At 37.7% G+C, this 19758-nt stretch overlaps 1 long non-coding RNA gene across 1 annotated transcript; it reads right to left on the bottom strand.

The window, feature by feature from the left end:
* Nucleotides 1-1350: 1350 nt before the first annotated feature.
* LOC134807103 (uncharacterized) lies at nt 1351-7366 on the bottom strand. Its single transcript, XR_010146739.1, has 2 exons — nt 7016-7366; nt 1351-2853 (listed from the first exon to the last, which is right to left on the bottom strand). It is a non-coding gene; the product is annotated as an uncharacterized LOC134807103 (long non-coding RNA).
* Between the last annotated feature and the right edge of the window lie 12392 nt (nt 7367-19758).

Here is a 19758-nt window from a genome sequence, read left to right on the forward strand (position 1 = left end):
CAAAATCCCAAAGCTAATCTCTGCATGTGTACTAGATTACACCTTCTGGCCTCTTTCCTTCACAGTCATATTTCCTCTCTTTACTAATTATTCCTATTAGCATAACAACTTTTTGGAATATTTTTCGTCTTCCAAAAAAAAAAAAAACTTTTTTTCACCTTAAATCCCAGAACTGATACTGCTCAATTTCTATGTTCCCCTTAAGAGTAAAATTCTGTGAATGGCTATGACTAGCTAAGGACCACTGAGCCACCTGACATTCTCTTTACTATCTCAGAAACTGTTCATGGCCCCCTCAGTTTCCTATGGCAGTGAGGGCATTATCTGTCACACCTAATCTGTCACACCTAATCTACCACTTCTTCTATATATGTGCTTCTGATGTAGGAGTCTGATTTCCATATGGCTGTGATTTCTCCTGTTCCCAGTGTTTCTTTTATGGGTACCCAGGTGGCATGGCAGCTGAACTAAAACTAGGCTAAACTGACCTCTTGCTGTTAAAACTATCCTTTTCTTTCATGGGTGTTGTCTTTTCTCATCAGTGGACTCCAGATGTCATCCTCCCTAAAATGAGAAAAATCCTTTTCACACCCTACTTTGCCCCTACCATAAAATCATACTACCATATATTCCACATGTCTTAGAGATTTGAGTGATATGAGCCATCCCAGAGTTACAATCTCCTCCTCTGTGGGCTCTGTGTACAAGGTCCTTAGTAGTGAAACAATTAATATACCTCATATTATATTTTAAATAATTGTTTCTCTATTACATGGACTCATTATTGTTTGATTAAGCTAATGTATCTTGTCTTCCCTGAAGATAAATTGCTTTGCATGAGCCTTTATGTAAATTGATACCTAGGGCCTCCTCTATGCAAGCTTGCACTTGTCAGATTTTAAGGATATTAAAGTTTAGTTATAAATCTCTCTGTGTGTTGTGCTTGTTCATAGGTATATTTTAGACTTGTAACCTATGGCCAAAGTATGTCTATGACTTATGAAATGTTTGGTATAGTGAAATGTTGGCAGAAGATGCTGATGGAATGATAATTTAATATATGTTATTCTCATTTGGACAAAATAAATATGTGTGTGTGTGTGTGTGTGTGTGTGTGTGTGTGTGTGTGTATGAACTCAACAAACCACCTCCTTTCTCTCTCTCTCTTTCTCTTCCCTTCTCCACCTTGATACCTTTCTCTAAGTTTATATTGTAGAGAAAATGCTGAAACCTCTGAAAGAAAACTGAAAATTTAGTCTTCATTACTCAATGTCGTAAGGATTATACTCATGTCCCATCAATAGAATGAGCTTAAGGAAAATAAAATAACTGTGACAGACACACTAGAAAAATAAGGCGCTGATATATTAGTCATCTTTCAGTTCTGCGACTGCACAGAGAAATTCTTTTTGGTTTCTCAACCATATAGAAGCCTACTTCTTCATGATAAACCCCAAAAAACTCAATTTGTATTTTAATATTATTGAGATACAAAGTTAAACACATATTATTATTCAAAACTCAAAGCAATTAAATCTAGATGTTATTTTGCTATTGAATTCAATAAGCTTTCCACACACATCCTTTTGAGAAGATCCTGCTTGGCAAAAATGACTATGTTTTGATCTGCTCTGGACTGTCTTTATGTATAACAGTAAGACAAAGAAAGAAAGAGAGACATACAGACAGAGAATAATATTGAGGAGAAAAACAAGAGAAATTTTTTGAGTAGGGAAACCTATGAATGGAAAAAAAAGTTTTGGAGTAGGAAAATCTATTAATGAAAAGTGTCAAGAAGAGGGGGCAAGGGAACATGCAGATAATACAAATCAGAGGACTGATCAGAGCGTCTTGTAGAGATACAAAGGTAATGATACTAAGGAACATAGCATAATGTACACAATTTTTAAGTGCTTATTAGAGAGCATCATTATATCCCATGAAAAATCATGGTAGCATCATGATAATATTGTGATTATGTCTCCAGTGTTGGTTCCTTCCAGTGGGTTCTTGGTCTCACTGACTTTAAGAATGAAGCCATGAACCTTCATGGTGAGTGTTACAGCTCTTAAAAATGGTGTGTCCAGAGTTTATTCCTTCAGATGTGTCGAGTTGCTTCCTTCTGATGGGTTCTTGGTCTCGCTGACTTCAAGAATGAAGCCACAGACCTTTGTGGTGAGTGTTACAACTCTTAAAGATGGTGCAGACCCAAAAAGTGAGCAGCAGCAAATTTATTGTGAAGAATGAAAGAACCAAGCTTCCACAGCATGGAAGGGGACCCGAGCAGGTTGCCACTGCTGGCTGGGTTGGCCAGTTTATTCCCTTACTTGTTTCCGCCTATGTCCTGCTGATTGGTCCATTTTGCAGAGCGCTGATTGGTCCATTTTACAGAGTGCTGATTGGTGCATTTACAATCCTTTAGCTAGACACAGAGCACTGATTGGTGCATTTTTACAGAATGCTGATTGGTGTGTTTACAACCCTTTAGCTAGACACAGAGCACTGATTGGTGCATTTTTACAGAATGCTGATTGGTACATTGACAATCCTTTAGCTAGACAGAAAAGTTCTCCAAGTCCCCACTCGACCCAGGAAGTCCAGCTGGCTTCACCGCTCAATCCCCCCTCTAAACAGGACACCCCAGCTGCTCTTGGGAATTGGACGATGACTGCTGTAGCTACTTCCTGCTGGAAAGGGGTCAAGAAGGGGCCCTGCAGTTATAGTGTCCTCCAGAGGGGGACTCTTTAGGCCAAAGGGCCAGTGGGTCGGTCCAGGTGTCCTGGGTAAAAGTTGTTAGTTGAGCTCATTTGGGATTCCATTTGTAAGACCTTCTGTAGCTTGATGGCCTCTATCCTAGAGGAAACAAATTTGACAAGGAGGTTAAAAATACAGGGCCTGAAGGTGAGAAACAGCAAGATGGCTTCCATGGAACCTAGAAATGGGAAAAGCCATCTTGCCCAACTCCAGAGGTTCATATATGAGTTTGAAAGGCTTTGTCTGATTTTAGAAGCCTTTTCCTGAGAGTCCTCCTTTCTCAGCAGTGTGGAGGTCTAGGCCTTGGCGGTTTTGGAGAGTCACTACTGCCAAAGAGTCTATTTGGGATTGTAGAGTAAGGATAGATTTTGTTATTTCTTGAAAACTGTCTGAGAAATCCTTTGAGAGTGTGTGGTAGTAGGATAATGAAGTAGATAAACCTGCTATTCTGGTTCCTGTAGCAGTGGCCATTCCTAACCCTATAAGTAGGGGTATTAGTTGTATGGCTCTATGCTGACGGACTTGAGCTTTGAGGGGCACTGATAGGGTCTGATTTCCTGGAACAATGTTAATGTTGGGACTTAGGAAGACTAAGGTGCAGGTGCCTGTCCAGTTAGTGGGGAGGCAGATATAAGTTGACATTCCACATAAGAAGAATATGCCTTGGCTGGGTAGACAGAACTGGTTGTGTGTGTTAAAAAGCTATGTTGTTAAAAAGCTATGTTGTTTCCATTTTCCCATACTCCTAGAGTACTTGCCAAGGTAGCTCTAGTGAGTGGCTGGAAAGAGGTGTTGGGAGCAAACTGAGTGGCTCCCTGTGTTCTATTTTCCCATTGGAGAAAAATCATTTTGTATCTACTAGGAACCATTTGAGGGAGTGATTGAAAGAGGGGATGAGAAGGCATTCACTAGTGATGGGGGTGCTGCTGCAGGGGGTCCAGGGGTGAATGGTCATGCAGGGAGTATGTTTGCCATTACAAAACCTGGACTATTTGTTAAGAAGGGAGGAGTTGATGATTTTTGGAGTTCCTTAGAAGCAGACAAGCCATCTGAATGGAGCTGTTTGGGTGACTTGGAAGTTACTATGATCAGTTGGGGCTTGAAGTTGTAAGGTGTAATTACACTGGTGGGGTCTTCTAGCCTGATTTGGACTGGGCAGGCATTTTTTACCCTTCTGAATTGTCCTTCCAATGCCCAGACTTCAGGGTTGATTCCCTCCTCAAGCAGGGGACTACAAATGGGTAACTTTTTCCCCATATTCATGTAGATAATGGCTCCAGCTTTGGATAATACATCCCTCCCTAATGAGGCTATGGGGCTTTCAGACATAACAAGAAAGGCATGTGAAAAGAGCAAATTCTCCCAATTACAACTGAGAAGGTGGGAGAAATACCTGGTTACAGGCCATCCCAGGATTCCTCAGATGTTAATGGACCTTGAGGACAGCTGTCGGGACAGGAGATTAACACTGAGAAAGCTGTGCCAGTGTCCAGGAGGAAGTCAATTTCATGGCCCTCAATGGTTAAATGTACTTGGGGCTCAGTGAGGGTGATGACATGAGTTGGTGCTTGCCCTGGGCACCCTTAGTCCTGTTGTTGAATCATCTGGTTGGGGGCTTCTGGCCCAGAGAACCTTTGTCCTCTGGGGCAGTGCACCTTCCAGTGATTGCCTCTGCATAGTGGTAATGGGTGAGGGGGCAGCTTGTTTCTTGTTGGACAATCCTTTTTAAGGTGTCCTTGCAAACCACACTGGTAACAAGCCCTACCAGGTGATTGACCTGCTCCATTTTCTGTCCTCTCTGAACCACGAAGATTTGTTTGTCTGAGAACCATGTCTAAGGCTACAGCCTTTCTCTGATCTTGCCTTTCCTTTTCAGCCTGTTCATCTTGGTCCCTATTATAGAACACTGAGGTTGCCAGGTTTAATAATGCCTCCAGATTTTGCTCAGGGCCCAGGGCTCGCTTTTGGAGCTTTCTCATAATATCTGCAGCTGATTGGGTGATAAACTTATCTTTTAGGATCAATTGACCCTTGAGGGAGTCAGGTGACAGGGGTGTATATTTTCTTAAGGCCTCCCGTAGTCACTCAAGGAAGGCAGAAGGATTTTCTTCCTTTCCCTGAGTTATGATGGACATCATTGAATAATTCATGGGCTTTTTCCTAATTCTCCTTAGTCCTTCTAGAGCATAAGTCAACAGATGTTTGTGACTCCAGTCCCCATGATCTGAGTTGAGGTCCCAATGGGGATCCATATTGGGGATGGCTTGCTGACCAGTGGGAATTTGTCCCTTTCTTCAGCTGTCATTCTATCATTTACTTGACTAAGATTCCAGGTATCTCCAAACTCCCAGGCTGCAGCTAAAGCCGCATTCTTTTCATTAAAGACCAGGGTTTGATCTAACAATAGCATGACATCTCTCCAAGTGAGACTGAAGGTTTGCCCTAGACCCTGTAGGACATCTATGTACCTATCAGGATCATCTGAAAGCTTCCCCAGGTCTACACTGATCTGCTTTAAATCAGAGAGGGAGAAGGGGACATGTACCCAGGTTGGGCCAAATTCCCCTCTCCCTACAGCCTAAAGAGAACATAACCAATAGCCTGGGGGGTTTTGTGGACCCCTGGAGATTTCTTTGCTTGTTTCCTTCTTAGCAGGGGAGATTAGAGGAAGCTTATCATTAATAAGAAAGGGAGCTATAGGGAGACTAGGATATGGGGGTAAGCTGAGAGGTCCTCCTGTGGGATGTAAATTGCAAGCTTTGCATAGTTGTGGATTCTCCTTCAATGAAAAGAAAGCTTGAACATAAGGTATTTCACTCCATTTGCCTTCCCTCTTACAGAAAAGGTCAAGCTGCAGGATAGTATTGTAATTTACATTTTCCTCAGGTGGCCATTTTTCCCCATCGGAGAGAGAATATTGGGGCCAGGCCATAGTGCAGAAAAAAATGAACTACTTCTTTTTCAGGGGTTGTAGGTCAAATTGGTCCCAACGACTTAGTATGCATTTCAAGGGTGAGCCTGATGTCTGAGTGTTTCCTATCTGAAAGAAAAAAATGCCCATTGTTTTGCTTTGCTTGTTTTCCACTCCCTGCCCAAGAACCCGCAATGGTCTGTGGACCCTGCTGATTGAAATAGTTGTGGTCACCAATGCAGCAGCAGAAACCACTCTTGCCCAAGAACCCACAATGGTCCCTGGACCCTGCTGATCGTAATAGTTGTAATCACCAATGCAGCAGCAGGAACCCCTCTTGCCCAAGCAACCACAACAGTCCCTGGATCCTGTTGATTGAAATAGTTGTGCTCACTGATGCAGCAGCAGAAACACTAGTTTTTCTCTTGGACCACAAAGAGGACCGAGGAAGGTCGGATTTAGTGGCCCTTACCGATGCATTCTTGAAAACCTGTTAGAGTCCTAAGCATTTTCCTGTTAGTATTGGGATCTTACCCCTGTCCTATAAAGATGTTTTGCCCCAAAAATGAAGTGGAGGGCCATACCCTGAGGGAAGGAAGGGATCTCCAGGGTTGGAAGAGCGATGCCTTTTGTCCTCACTTCTCAAAATATGAATAGGAAGAATATCATTTCTGAGTTTCCCCATATCGTAGCTTCGGGAAAAGCTTTTGTTAGGCCTGCTAGTCTGAGGAGGGATCCTGAGATTCCAGATAGTTCCCCACCCCCACAGTGGGGCTTTGGGCAAAAATTATATCTTTCTGCCTAGTGAGCCTGGGTGCCTAAAGAAGGGAACAGATTCCTGAAGTTTATATTAGAAATCATTCTAATAGGAGAAACTAGAAAAGCACTAGAGACAGGGAGTGGTTTTTAGAAGCAGGACTAGCCTCAGAGAAGAGAGGTGAGAGGAAGTTTGTCTGACAGGCATCAGGACCCAGGAGGCAAGGATCAGGATAGATAGGATAGATGGGAGAGTCTCGCTTGGGCGATGTGACTTTGAGAGTTCCACTCATGGCTACAGGGTCAACCAACTTTTTGTTGGGACTCCGGAGCTGAATGGCTTTCCTCTCTGTCATTCCTCAGCTCAGCCCAGAAGTACAGGAAAAGCAGAAGATGGTTCCAAGCAAACCAATGCTCCCAACTCCAAAAAGGGTTGTTAGAGAGACCTTTCCCAGAAAGCCTGATGCCTGTGTCTTTAGTCCAGCAGCTGTGCTAGTTGCTTTTAACTGGTTGACAGTTACCTGATATTTAGCCCCTGAATTCTAAGGAAAAATAGGACAGAATAGCAAGCAAAAGGGGTCTGATGGTACTCACTGCTTGGCAATAGTCCCATCTGGGTCACCAAGATGTGTCCGGAGTTGGTTCCTTCCAGTGGGTTCTTGGTCTTGCTGACTTCAAGAATGAATCCATGGACCTTCTCAGTGAGTGTTACAGCTCTTAAAGATGGTGTGTCTGGAGTTTGTTCCTTCAGATGTGTCCAGAGTTTCTTCCTTCTGGTGGGTTCGTGGTCTCACTGACCTCAAGAATGAAGCCACGGATCTTCACAGCGAGTGTTACAGCTCTTAAAGGTGGTGCAGATCCAGAGAGTGAGCAGCAGCAAGATTTATTGTGAAGAGTGAAAGAACGAAGCTTCCAAAGCATGGAAGGGGACCCGAGCAGGTTGACTTTGCTGGCTGGGGTGGCCAGCTTTTATTCCCTTATTTCTCCCCACCCACATCCTGCTGATTGGTCCATTTTGCAGAGTGCTGATTGGTCCATTTTACAGAGTGCTGATTGGTGTGTTTACTATCCTTTAGACACAGAGTGCTGATTGGTGCGTTTTTACTGAGTTCTGACTGGTGCATGTGCAATCCTTTAGCTACACACAGAGTGTTGATTGGTGCATTTACAATCCTTTAGCTAGACACAGAATGCTGGTTGGTGCGTTTTTACAGAGTGCTGATTGGTGCATTTACAATCCTTTAGCTAGACACATAGCACTGATTGGTGCATTGTTACAGAGTGTTGATTGGTGCATTTACAATCCTTTAGCTAGACACAGAATGCTGGTTGGTGCGTTTTTACAGAGTGCTGATTGGTGCATTTACAATCCTTTAGCTAGACACATAGCACTGATTGGTGCATTGTTACAGAGTGTTGATTGGTGCATTTACAATCCTTTAGCTAGACAGAAAAGTTCCCCAAGTCCCCACTTGACCCAGGAAGTCCAGCTGTCTTCACCTCTGTATTATATACATAAGCATATACTCTTTCTATATCTAGGAAATTATAATAGACACATTAGATATGTATATAAAGCCTGCTTCCCCATAACTCGCAAATCTTTACTTAACCCCAGAGTTTTAACAGAAATGGTTCTTCACATCTGCTCACTCACTGTGTCTCATTTCACTTTTCTTTATTAAAGATTCTACCTTTGAAGACTGCTCTTTTGAAATCAAATTTAAATGAAGTGAAATATTCTTGATAGCATATATTCCAATAGAGAAGTGATTTTTTAAATTTATTAATTTTTTGTAGAGGTGAGATCTTGCTATGTTGCCTAGGCTGGCCTCAAACTCCTGGCCTCAATAGATCCTCTCACCTCTGCCTCCCAAAGTGTAGGGATTAGAGGTGTGAGCCACTGTGTGCAACCAGAAGTTATTATTTAAATCAAATACACTAAGATCAATTAGATAAGATGTGGAACCTATAAAAATTGAAATTATAAGTTATTACATTGAAAATTTTGACAAATAAAGTGAATCAATATATTGTGTAAAATGAATAAACTATTTGACCTAGTGGAAAAGAGATTTTTAACATTTAACAATCCTTGGTTCAAACCTTAGCTGTGCCACTAATTGGATAGTTTCTAACTCTTTTTAAACTCTTGTTAGTTTTATCTCATATTCATCACTATAAATTCTCATTTTTTCAGATATCTAAAAGTTAAAACACTTTCATATTCTAGAACCAAAAAGAATTAAAGACAATTTCAAAAATAATATTTATAGTATCTGGTGTTCTTATCAATTAGTAAAAGTACAGAGGGAGGAAAACCCTTTCTTCATTTACAATTGTCACTCCACTGCATATGCTGAGGTATCTATAACAGTTCCATGGCCAGTTCTAGCATGTAAAAAATAATGAGAAATATACCAGGAACAAAAAGTAATGAACCCAGGACAAACTTGAGGATAAGCTTTAAACTTGCAAGGACTATTATGCTTCACAATGGTGAGACAGTAGCTATTGAGGCCTAGTCACAAAATCCATCTATTTACACTGACAGATGTACATGCCCCTCTTACCTATAAATTGGGGATAATGATGCTGCCATGGAAAATGCATTTCAAAGACACTATGATAACTCAACATATCATTATGCTATTACATTTGGCTCACTGGCCTGATTACTGATATATGCAGTGTCAAAAACAGTTTTCTCATCCTGCTGCTAAATGAAAAATGAAAAATCAATATATTGGTATTAACATTCTCTACCAGTTCTGAAGTTGTCACATTTAACTGAGACAATATTTCATCATCAGACCTATTTAAATCCTATTATCAAACAAGTGACCAATGTTACAGAAACTGCTTTGTCCTTGCCTTTTAAGATTCTCTCATAAACAGGGTAATTAAATAGGCAGTTATTATTTTGGCCTTTTTTTCTGATATGTCTTACTGAAAGGAATGTATATTCCATTATTTTATCAGTTTTATAAACATAAGATGTCTCCAAACTCTGTATGTAAATTATCCTCATTATGAATGTGTCAGTTTTTTGAATCTGACTTGTTTTTCCTTCATGCATGCTGTATTATCCTCTTCTGGCATTGCTATAGAGAAATACCTGTGACTGGGTAATTTATGAAGAAAAAAGGTTTAATTGTCTCACGATTCTGCAGGCTATACAGGAAGCATAGCAGCATTTGCTTCTGGGAAGGCCTCAGGAAGCTAAAAATCATGACGGAAGACAAAGGGGTAGCAGGCACATCACATGGCAAAAGCAAGGGCAAGAGAGAGAGAAATGCCACACACTTTTAGACAGAGAGATGTCATGAGAAGTCACTCACTACTGTGAGGACAGCACCAAGGAGATGGTGCTAAACCATTCATGAGAAATGGTGCCAAACCATTCATGAGAAATCCACCCCCACGATCTAATCACCTCCCACTAGGCCCCACCTCCAGTACTGGGGATTACAATTCAACAAGAGATTTGGGTAGGGACAATATCCAAAGTTTATTACATGCCTTATTTATGTTCTAATTCAGAGCCTCTCTTTATATGTTTCCCCAGTTTTGATCCCATACCTTAAGCTAGCCAGGTCCATTCGCATAGATTGTAGGTAAATTTTTTAGGAATACCTCAGTTTTTACACACTACATACTCTGATGTTCAGCTTCTTTCTTTCTTCTGATATGCCATTGACATTTTTCTTGGGGATGATCATGATATTTTTGTCTTCTTGCATTATTTAGACTTGTGAACTAATCTTGGTTTTCCCAGAATTTTTTTTTCAGTATTCTTAAAAAAAAAATTAGCTCTGTCTTCCTTTGGTAAATTTCCCTCTCTTAACTTTAAATATTAGAATGTAAGCTATAGACAACATTTGCTCAGCACCCTTTACCATGACCATAGAGGATGATGAAAAAGTCCAAAGTACTCTTTTCTTTGCCTAGGAAGTTCCTTCCCTCTATATTTGCATACACAAACCCATCATATTCTTCAAGTACAGTTAGTTTGTCTCCAACCACAGAACCACTGTGATGGTGATCCTAGCATAACACTAACCAATCAACACTCTGCCCAGACTAAAATGTTATGCAAAGTTTTCAGACCAAGTCCAAACTCTCGAACATCATGAAGGCTAATCAGCTCTTCATGATCTACCTCCTGTATATCTTACCAGTTGATGGTAGGTTATTAGGGCTTGAAGCATTACTACTCTTTATGCAATTGCCTGAATGGTTACCTTCTTTTATATTTTTGTGTTTTTACCAGTAATTCAAAGACATAACAAAGGTTTTTTTAAGAACTACTATTTATTAGTTGAAAGCTCTATGCTTGGGAAATTGTGCTTGGTGCTGGGGATAAAAATGATCACTGATAGACAAAAATTCTCCTCCAGAGGAAGAAGCCACCTTTGTGTTATGATGCATCATGCCCAAAACAAATCATAAAGAATGGGTAAAATTTTGATAAATAGACGAGGGAGAAAGGTCATTCCTAGGGGGATACAAAAGAGCATTCTGATTTCAGAATTTCTGATTCAATTGTTCTAGGATTGGTTGAAGTCTAAGAATTTGCATCTCTAACAAGTGATTGGGTGATATGGATGTGCTGGTTGGAGAAGACCATGGGTTTCAAGGAGAAAACATAGAGTCACCATGGTTGAACTTAGAATAATGTAGCAGTCAATAGGCAGTAGTCTTTAAGTAAACAATAAAGGAACAGACCATAAATAACCCAAGTAATAGAAAACAGGGCTGAAAGGAAAGAAGGCACAACTTTCCCTTCACCAGCCTTGTAAACTAGATTCCATAATGGATAAAATCTGTTTGAATTTATATTTTTTACCATATTTTTTTTTGAAGAAGACTCATGGTATTTGGGAATTTTAAAAAAATATGTATGTTTAGTTTATAGTTTTTTAACAGAGAAACGTGATGCTCATTTAGAATAATAATGTGAATTTTTTTAACTTTTAAATAAAATATTTTAAAGCAGGAAAGCATTATTATGGCAAACTTCTTTATTTTAAGGGTAGAAAAATAAAGGTCAATATATCTACATTATGAGATGAAATCACTTTGCTATATAAAGAAATAAAATTTAAGATTTAAGGTTTTTTTACACTTACACCAACAGTGTAAAAGCATTCCTATTTCTTCACATCCTCTCCAGCATCTGTTGTTTCCTGACTTTTTAGTGATCCCCATTCTAACTGGCGTGAGATGTATCTCATTGCGGTTTTGATTTGCATTTCTCTAATGACCAGTGATGATGAGCTTTTTTTCATATGTTTGTTGGCCACATAAATGTCTTCTTTTGAGAAGTGTCTGTTCATATCCTTCACCCACTTTTTGATGGGGTTGTTTGTTTTTTCTTGTAAATTTAAGTTCCTTGTAGATTCTGGAGAAATAAGAAAGCTTTTACACTGTTGGTGGGAATGTAAATTAGTTCAACTATTGTGGAAGACAGTGTGGTGATTCCTCAAGGATCTAGAAACAGAAATACCATTTGACCCAGCAATCTCATTACTGGGTATATACCCATTGAATTATAAATCATTCTACTCTAAAGACACATGCACACGTATGTTTATTGCAGCACTATTCACAATAACAAAGCCTTGGAACTAACCTAAATGTCCATCAGTGATAGACTGGATAAAGAAAGTGTGGCGCATATACATAATGGAATACTATGCAGCCATAAAAAAGGATAAGTTCATGTTCTTTGCAGGGACATGGATGAAGCTGGAAACCATCACTCTCAGAAAACTAACACAGGAACAGACAACCAAACATCACATGTTCTCATAAGTGGGAGTTGAACAATGAGAACACATGGACACAGGAAGGGGAACATCACACACTGGGGCCTGTCTAGGGGTGGCGGACTAGGGGAGAAATAGCATTAGGAGAAATACCTAATGTAGATGACAGGTTGATGGGTGCACCCATCAACCACCATGGCATGTGCATACCTACGTAACAAACCTGCACATTCTGCACATGTATCCCAGAACTTAAAGTATATATATGAACATATATATATATGTTTTGTTCATATATATATGAACATATATATTCATATATATGTTCATATATAATTTGTTCATATATATATGGTTACATATATATTTATTTATATATATGTTTTTATATATATGTTTTTTTTCCTCCTGGTCCAGTATGAATTTGAGTATAAGATGGTTTATAAACTCTTTATAATTTTACCTGATGCTACTGGTTGAAGCTGAGACTCCCATTATTTCTACACATTTTTAATCTACCTACTTAAAACTTGAAGTTCCTATTTACTCATTTTCTTCTCTTCTATAACTATTGATAAACTTGGTTTTTGCATACTTTTAAGTTCAGCTGTCAGTATTATTAGGACCACTACTTATGCTCAAATAAAGAACACAAAATGTAAACTATGAAATATTATATTATAAATATGTGTAGAAAGTTGACTTATTTTTGTTCTTGTAAAGCAAATTGCCAGAGTGTACAAACAGATTCATTATTTAGTGATTTACTAGTTATATCACATCCATCCTTCTACAGTATCACGAATGAGTGCCTACTGCAAATTGAGGCAGGTGTAATTTTTTTAAATGTCATTCCTTAACCTGTGATTCAAAAAAGGAATAATAATATCTCTTGGCAAATTTCCACTTAACTCTGAAGTATATAGAGGTTTTAATTCCTTTGAGACATAAAATCAATATAAACTGACCTTGAAAAATGAGAGAAACTCCTAAAAAGTAGTGGTAAGATTTAGTATAGCGCTTCAGTTAGAAAGTATCCAAGATGCTATGGAACAAATATTCAACTTGTAGAAACATGAATGCTTAAATATTACAGTGAAGTCAACTTTGCAAAGCACATACAATATAATATATGAAAACATCAATGACATATTTGAATTATTATATGAAATACTGATTTATTAAAACAGTGGTTATCCAAAATCTTCGTTACCAATATATACTGGATATTTTCTTTTGCTTTCCAGATTCACTCTGCACCCTTCTTTATAATCTTCTGTACCCCGACAGACAAACTGAACTATATCAGTGTACTCTCTTGCCTCATGACCTTAATTAAAATAAAGAGAGTCACTTTTAGGAGATGGACATTAGTCAGAGAGTGAGGGTGGAATATTTATTTTCAAAATTCCTTCCCTGCTGATTTGCTATTTCTCTATCAAGTTTCTGCTCATGACAGGAGGCCATTCCCATACAGTTGTCCTCTGTGGATCCTGAAAATTACTCTTGTACACATCCCAAATTGTCGTAAGTGCTTCCAGTATTGGTAGAACTTGTAGCATTATATTCTGTGGTGTCCCTAAATAAGATGTTAGTTAATTCTATTCTAGCTGCTTGAGGGTGATGTTACCTACTAGAACATTGGCTACTTCAACCATCCTCAACATCCCATAATAAAACCAATTCATAATAACATAAATACTAATTACACCAACACTATACCATAAACACAATAACATAAATACTAACAGTAACATTTTGTATCAATATAAATATTTAATAAATAATAAAACATGAGTATGAAATTAACATATGACCTCAGATTACTAAATAACTACCTGTGAATTTAAAAAATACCCACATACTTAAAGTATGATTGCTTTGACATTATGTTACAACAAATTCACAGGTAGCAAATTACTAGTGAAGTTTTATTCCTTAAGAATTTTAAAACAATTTTGTGTATATCCATGTTAATGAAGGGTTAATATAGTTACTAATGATTACAGTTTAAAAATACTGTTGCTGAAAATATATATCTCTACACGCTATAGGAATAAACAACTATCCATACAAGGTAAACATAGTTAATAAATATTACCGAATAATTATTTGTAATTTTGTAAAACAGAAGACAGCAATTGAAAACCACAACCAGTTCAAATTTTATGATACAGTGAAAACACATTACTGAAGTCACAATTGCAGGAGGTGCAAACATAATCACGAGTAGAAATTTAGCATTTTATAGCAATCAGATTTCTTACCTAAGTGTCACAAGAATTCTGATAAGATAGAAAATATAATTTGTTCATATTGTATTTTCATTATTCTTACTGATTCATTTACTAAGTTTCCAGTAAATTGCTTTGAAACATATGTTTAAATGAAATTCTATCGTAGTACATACTAGTCATTAGAATCTAGACATATGGGTTAATGTTATATATTTTCAAAAATTATTCCAGGTGATTGTCATATACTACACATTGAAAAAAATTATCATACTTTTAATTTGACAATGTAATAAACATAAAGTATTTTTATGATATTTTCAAAATAACAAGTTTTCATTACATGTGCAGCATTAGTGTTATGTATTATTTTTATAAAAAGTTAGCTTTACACTTAATATGAGAATCAGTATTTGTATTTGACATATGTATAGATATTTTTTAAAACACAGCTGCTCCAGAAAAACTCTTAATATTCTTAGCAAAATCTACTCATTTTGAATGAAAATAGTAAAATTTGCCTGAATGGTTAGACAAAAATACAGTCAAAGACCATATTGTAAAGTCATTTTAGCATCTACAAAGTATTGTGGACGAATTTACACACATGCTTGCATGTGCACACACAGACACACACATATAATAACCTCCCTGTATATACATGAGGTAGAGCAATTTAAAATTGAGACAACTGGAAGCAGAATTTTAAGGAAACTCAAAAGTCAATGTCCCTTTCAAGATGAACTCAGAGCAGAGTGTCTGACAGTTGTGGCAGTGCAGGGAGCACTGACTCTCACAAAGATTTTAAGAACTAAGAATATCCTGTGCACCCATATTTTTTCCTTCTCAAGGCAAAGTAGCAACTACTTCATGAGAGTAGCAAGTACTTCATGAAATGTGCTACAGGAGGGGATCATATTAGGACATATAGTTCTGTAAGTAACAACCACACTTTATTCAGTGAGAATCCTGATATTGTTTTGTCTAATTAACTTGTCTCATCATTTCATACTCCAAGTACTAGATAAACCCCAGACTCTGGTTGCCCAGGCCAAACCCCCAAATCTAAATCTATATACTGCATGGCTAAGGCTGGGGATGGGGATAGGGGTGGGAGATACTCAGTTTTCACCATTCCTATCTGTTCTAAATAACCACTCTCCCCACTCCCAGAAACACTATGTCTTTCAAATGACAACCATTCATTTGCATTTGATGTCTTCAGCTCTCTGTGCCAGTGGTTTTTCATGAGGCCACGTTTCAGCTGATCGATCAATTTAGAGGGTGAGATGCACTGGATGTCTTGAATGGCTGACATCTTCTTGCCTCCATGATGTCTTAGGGCCTCCCTTCCCCACAGAGTCTCTCTCCAAATTGTATCTCCAGTAGAATATCCAGATTTCTTTCATGGTAGTGTAGGGCTCCCCATAGTGCAAAGGTGGAAGCTTCCATGTTGTCTTTTGTCTTAGGCAGAGAATTGGGACAGTATTGCTCTCCCCATATCCTAATAGTTCAAACAAATCACAGGCCCAGCCTAGATACAAGGGAAGATGAATTATTAGGTTGTGAATGTCAAGAGATGTGATCACTGGGAGCCATCAGTGTAACAGACTTCCAAACACACTGCCAATCTGTCTAGTTAGCTAGATTTACCAAGTTCTACAAATGAACCCTAAATTTAAAAATATTTTCGTTTCACACACACATTCTAACAGTGTCAATGGAAATAAAAGAAACACAGTGTCATTATGCAAACAAATGGCCATTCAATGCCATCCTCCATTAATAAATTTGAGAGTGATCAGAGAGGAGGGAGTAGATACTAAATTTCCTGCCCGAGTTCATTTCCAATTCTATTTCAAGATTAGACTCCAACAAGACTATTAATATTTAATAATAAACATAACTTTATGGTGCTGAATTGACACACTCTTCTTAATATAAAGGGACCCAGATTTACAGTGATGGTCAAGAAATGAGATTTGTAATCTCAAAATATATGTAAAAATTAGGATCATTACTACATAGTAATTTACTAAAACAGTTACCAGTGAAATAAATTAATAAAGTGATAAAAATAATTAGACAGGGGGGTCCTTGAATTTGTTTAACTAAATGATGTGATGTAGAATCTTGATAGAAATCAAACTCCTAAAATCATATTTTCCTTTTCACTTATTAAAGAAAAGAATAGCATTGGAACAACTAATGTTCCTTTTCCTACAATGTAAATTGCACTTTTATCTTTGGGTTGATATCAGCTAGCTTTAGATGTGGTGGACTCTACATTGAACTATTTGAAACAAGTCAAATCTTAAACATCAGTCAGTTCCCTAAGAAAGGAGCACCTGGATAATGAAGACAGGGTTTATGACAGATCTCGTGAGTTTTACCACTAAGAACAAAGCTAGTGACTGATTGGATAGGCCAGTGAGGTACTGCCTGGCTATATAGTAAGGGCAAGAGAAATACTGTTCTTAGTCAGAGGAGTCTCACTTGGAATCCAGAAAGGAGTATGGTGAGGTGAAGGGAAAAATGGAGAAATAGCAATGCTGTTTGATAACTGTCTTCACATAATTATTGTCACTTCTGCCACAGACCTTCTGTTCCATTTTAAGTTTGGCTTTAATGCAGCTCAAATCCCCTATAGCTTGGCCCCTTTATGCTTAATCAACAGACAGTCTTGTGAGTAATGTCTTTGCAATTTTTTGGCTCTAACACTTAAACTAGGCAAGTGGCAAAACCTAGAAGGGCCACACAATGCCCTGAAGGCTTTTGACAGAGGGTTCTTGCATCCTCATTTCTGTTAGAGATCTTTAATATGAAATAGTGTAATACATAGTAAGATCAGGAAATTTCGCTTTTTTATTAAAAAAAATCTGCTTTCATGAACTCTCATGGGTCAGTCCTAACACAATGACTGCTTAGTAGCCTAAAAGAGGCTAAATTCTTTGTTCTACTGTGCCCTTGTCAATAAGAAATGCCATTTAAAAAATAATGTATAAATAAATAGAATCTAAACATGAACAGAAGGGGTGAAAAGGAGTTGAATTTCAGGACTTGGGTCAATATCTTTTTCTGTTTATTTCTTTACCAAGCACCATAATTCTATTGTACATATAAATGGCTCGTTTGGTGAATTACCTCTAAGAAAGACAAACAACAAAACAAAACAAAACAAAACAAACACAAAAACAAGTAGAGTAGCTAACAGTCTGTTAGCTAAAGTTTTCACTCTCAAGTGGATCAATAAACTCCCAAGCCTTAGGAATAACTGTGCTTATAAAAATGTTCACATTCTCATCATCACATAATCAATACAATAAATAAACTGGTTGAAAAATCTGTTTCTGCCTATTTCCCTTCTTCCTACTCTGACTCCAGCGAAGGGCCCACTTCAGTGAGCTCAACCATTGATCTTTCTATCTCTCATCCATTTCCCTTGTCACTGAATAGATATAATTTTAAGATACATGTAGACACACACAACTTACAGAGAATAAAATATACAAATACACATATGTATAATTTTAATATATATACAATTATATCTGAAAATGCACACATATATACTTGTGTATGTTTATATATACACACACATATATACATATGTGTGTGTGTGTATATATATATATATGCTTATTTCTTACCTGATATGAAATGTGTTACTTAAAAAAGTAGGTACACAATTATTTTCTCTTCACTGAAAAGTTGAACCCCTAAATTTTCTGCCTTATTTCATTCAGGGGAGTAAGGGAAAAGAGATTTTGCCATTCTCTTTCATTCTCTCTTGAAGTATTCCCTAAGGTAGAAGAGCAAATCGACATGTATGAACAAGTCACTATGCTGTAAGTCAGCACTCTTTCAAAGCACATTCTGTCTCTTTCTGGCTCCTCTTTTACTTGCTGCCAGCATTTAAGGCAGACTGGCTGTGCTGATCCCTTTAGTGAACTGGATAAGTTGAGTTATATTCTCTCTAGGGATCTACTCTTATTTCTCTCATTCTTTCTCCATAGGTATACCCAATTATTCCTACAAACATATAGAATGGGAAAGAGGGAATAGGAATAATTTACCCTTAAATCTAAACTGTGATTTCTAACTCAACCGTAAAAGTTTTCATTAAAATACCAAGCTGGTGATCAACAACCAGGATTTTATTACTGTTTGGCTTCCCTGGAAGGAGGAGTAAATTACATATATAAGCTCTGACAATGTTTTCTTTATTTAAATTTTATTAACTTCCATTTAAGTAACATCCCCATAAAATAACTTAAAAATAATGACACAGAGATGGATGTATGGCAGGTAGTCTAGGTTACATTCTAGCAAGCATTTCTGCACTTTCTGCTTCTCAAAAGCCCTCACGTTATGTTACTTATCCATTTGTGTCCATTCCCAGCTCCAAAATTAGAGGAGGACATAAACAATCAGAATATTCCACTGCCCTGGCCAAGTGTGGCTACAGGATAGACATGAGTCTAAGATACTTCAATAAGTGTGAGTATTAGGACTTCAGGAGGGAATACTGGTACAAAAATACCCATGTCCAGGAGCTCATTGTAATCATCTTACAGTCATAAGCACAGCCCCCTTTGCCAAAGTTCATAATGCAGAGTCAAGGCAAAGAGACATAAAGTAACTGAGCTATTGGGGACATTATTGAGATGTTGAATCATGTCAAATACACCTCTAGGCTTTTCATGTATTTTGTATTTCTATCTATCTATATCTACATTGCTTAACAGTTTGAGTCAACTTTTCTGTTATTGTAACCAACACTATGTAACTGATACAGCGTTTTTATGTTTTTCAGAGGAGATTTTAAAAACCAACATCTCTGATATTTTTGAGTCAACATTTGTCTCTTCTCCCCATATTGCCCTCCTCCCACTTACATCTGTATTTCCCAATGAGAGCTGCAAGTGTATTATGTGGCTCTAACTCTGGTCATGGGAAGATTAAACCCTATCAACCTGAACCATATTTTTTCTAATTGGGAATAAAGAGAGTTAATGGTAGTAGAAACTGAGAAGTATGAAGCTCAAGAGCTCTCGATAATTGTATATCCCACTATGTAGATGAAGCTGCTCACTGCTTGCAGAGCATTAAAGTGAAGTGAATACAAAGATAATTGCAAAGCTGAGGGTGGAGTATTGAGTCCTCACAGCATCAAATCTATGTATTGACTAGTCCGTCAGTTCTAATGACATCACCATTCTTTCCAGAGATGAGAGCAAAACAATTCTCTTTGTAATTACATTTCCATCATTTGAAACTGCAAAATGATTGACAAATATATTTTAAAGAATTTAAAATATAATTCTCTTTG

Source organism: Pan troglodytes, chromosome 8 (genome assembly GCF_028858775.2).
Source record: "Pan troglodytes isolate AG18354 chromosome 8, NHGRI_mPanTro3-v2.0_pri, whole genome shotgun sequence".
Lineage (NCBI taxonomy): Eukaryota > Metazoa > Chordata > Mammalia > Primates > Hominidae > Pan > Pan troglodytes.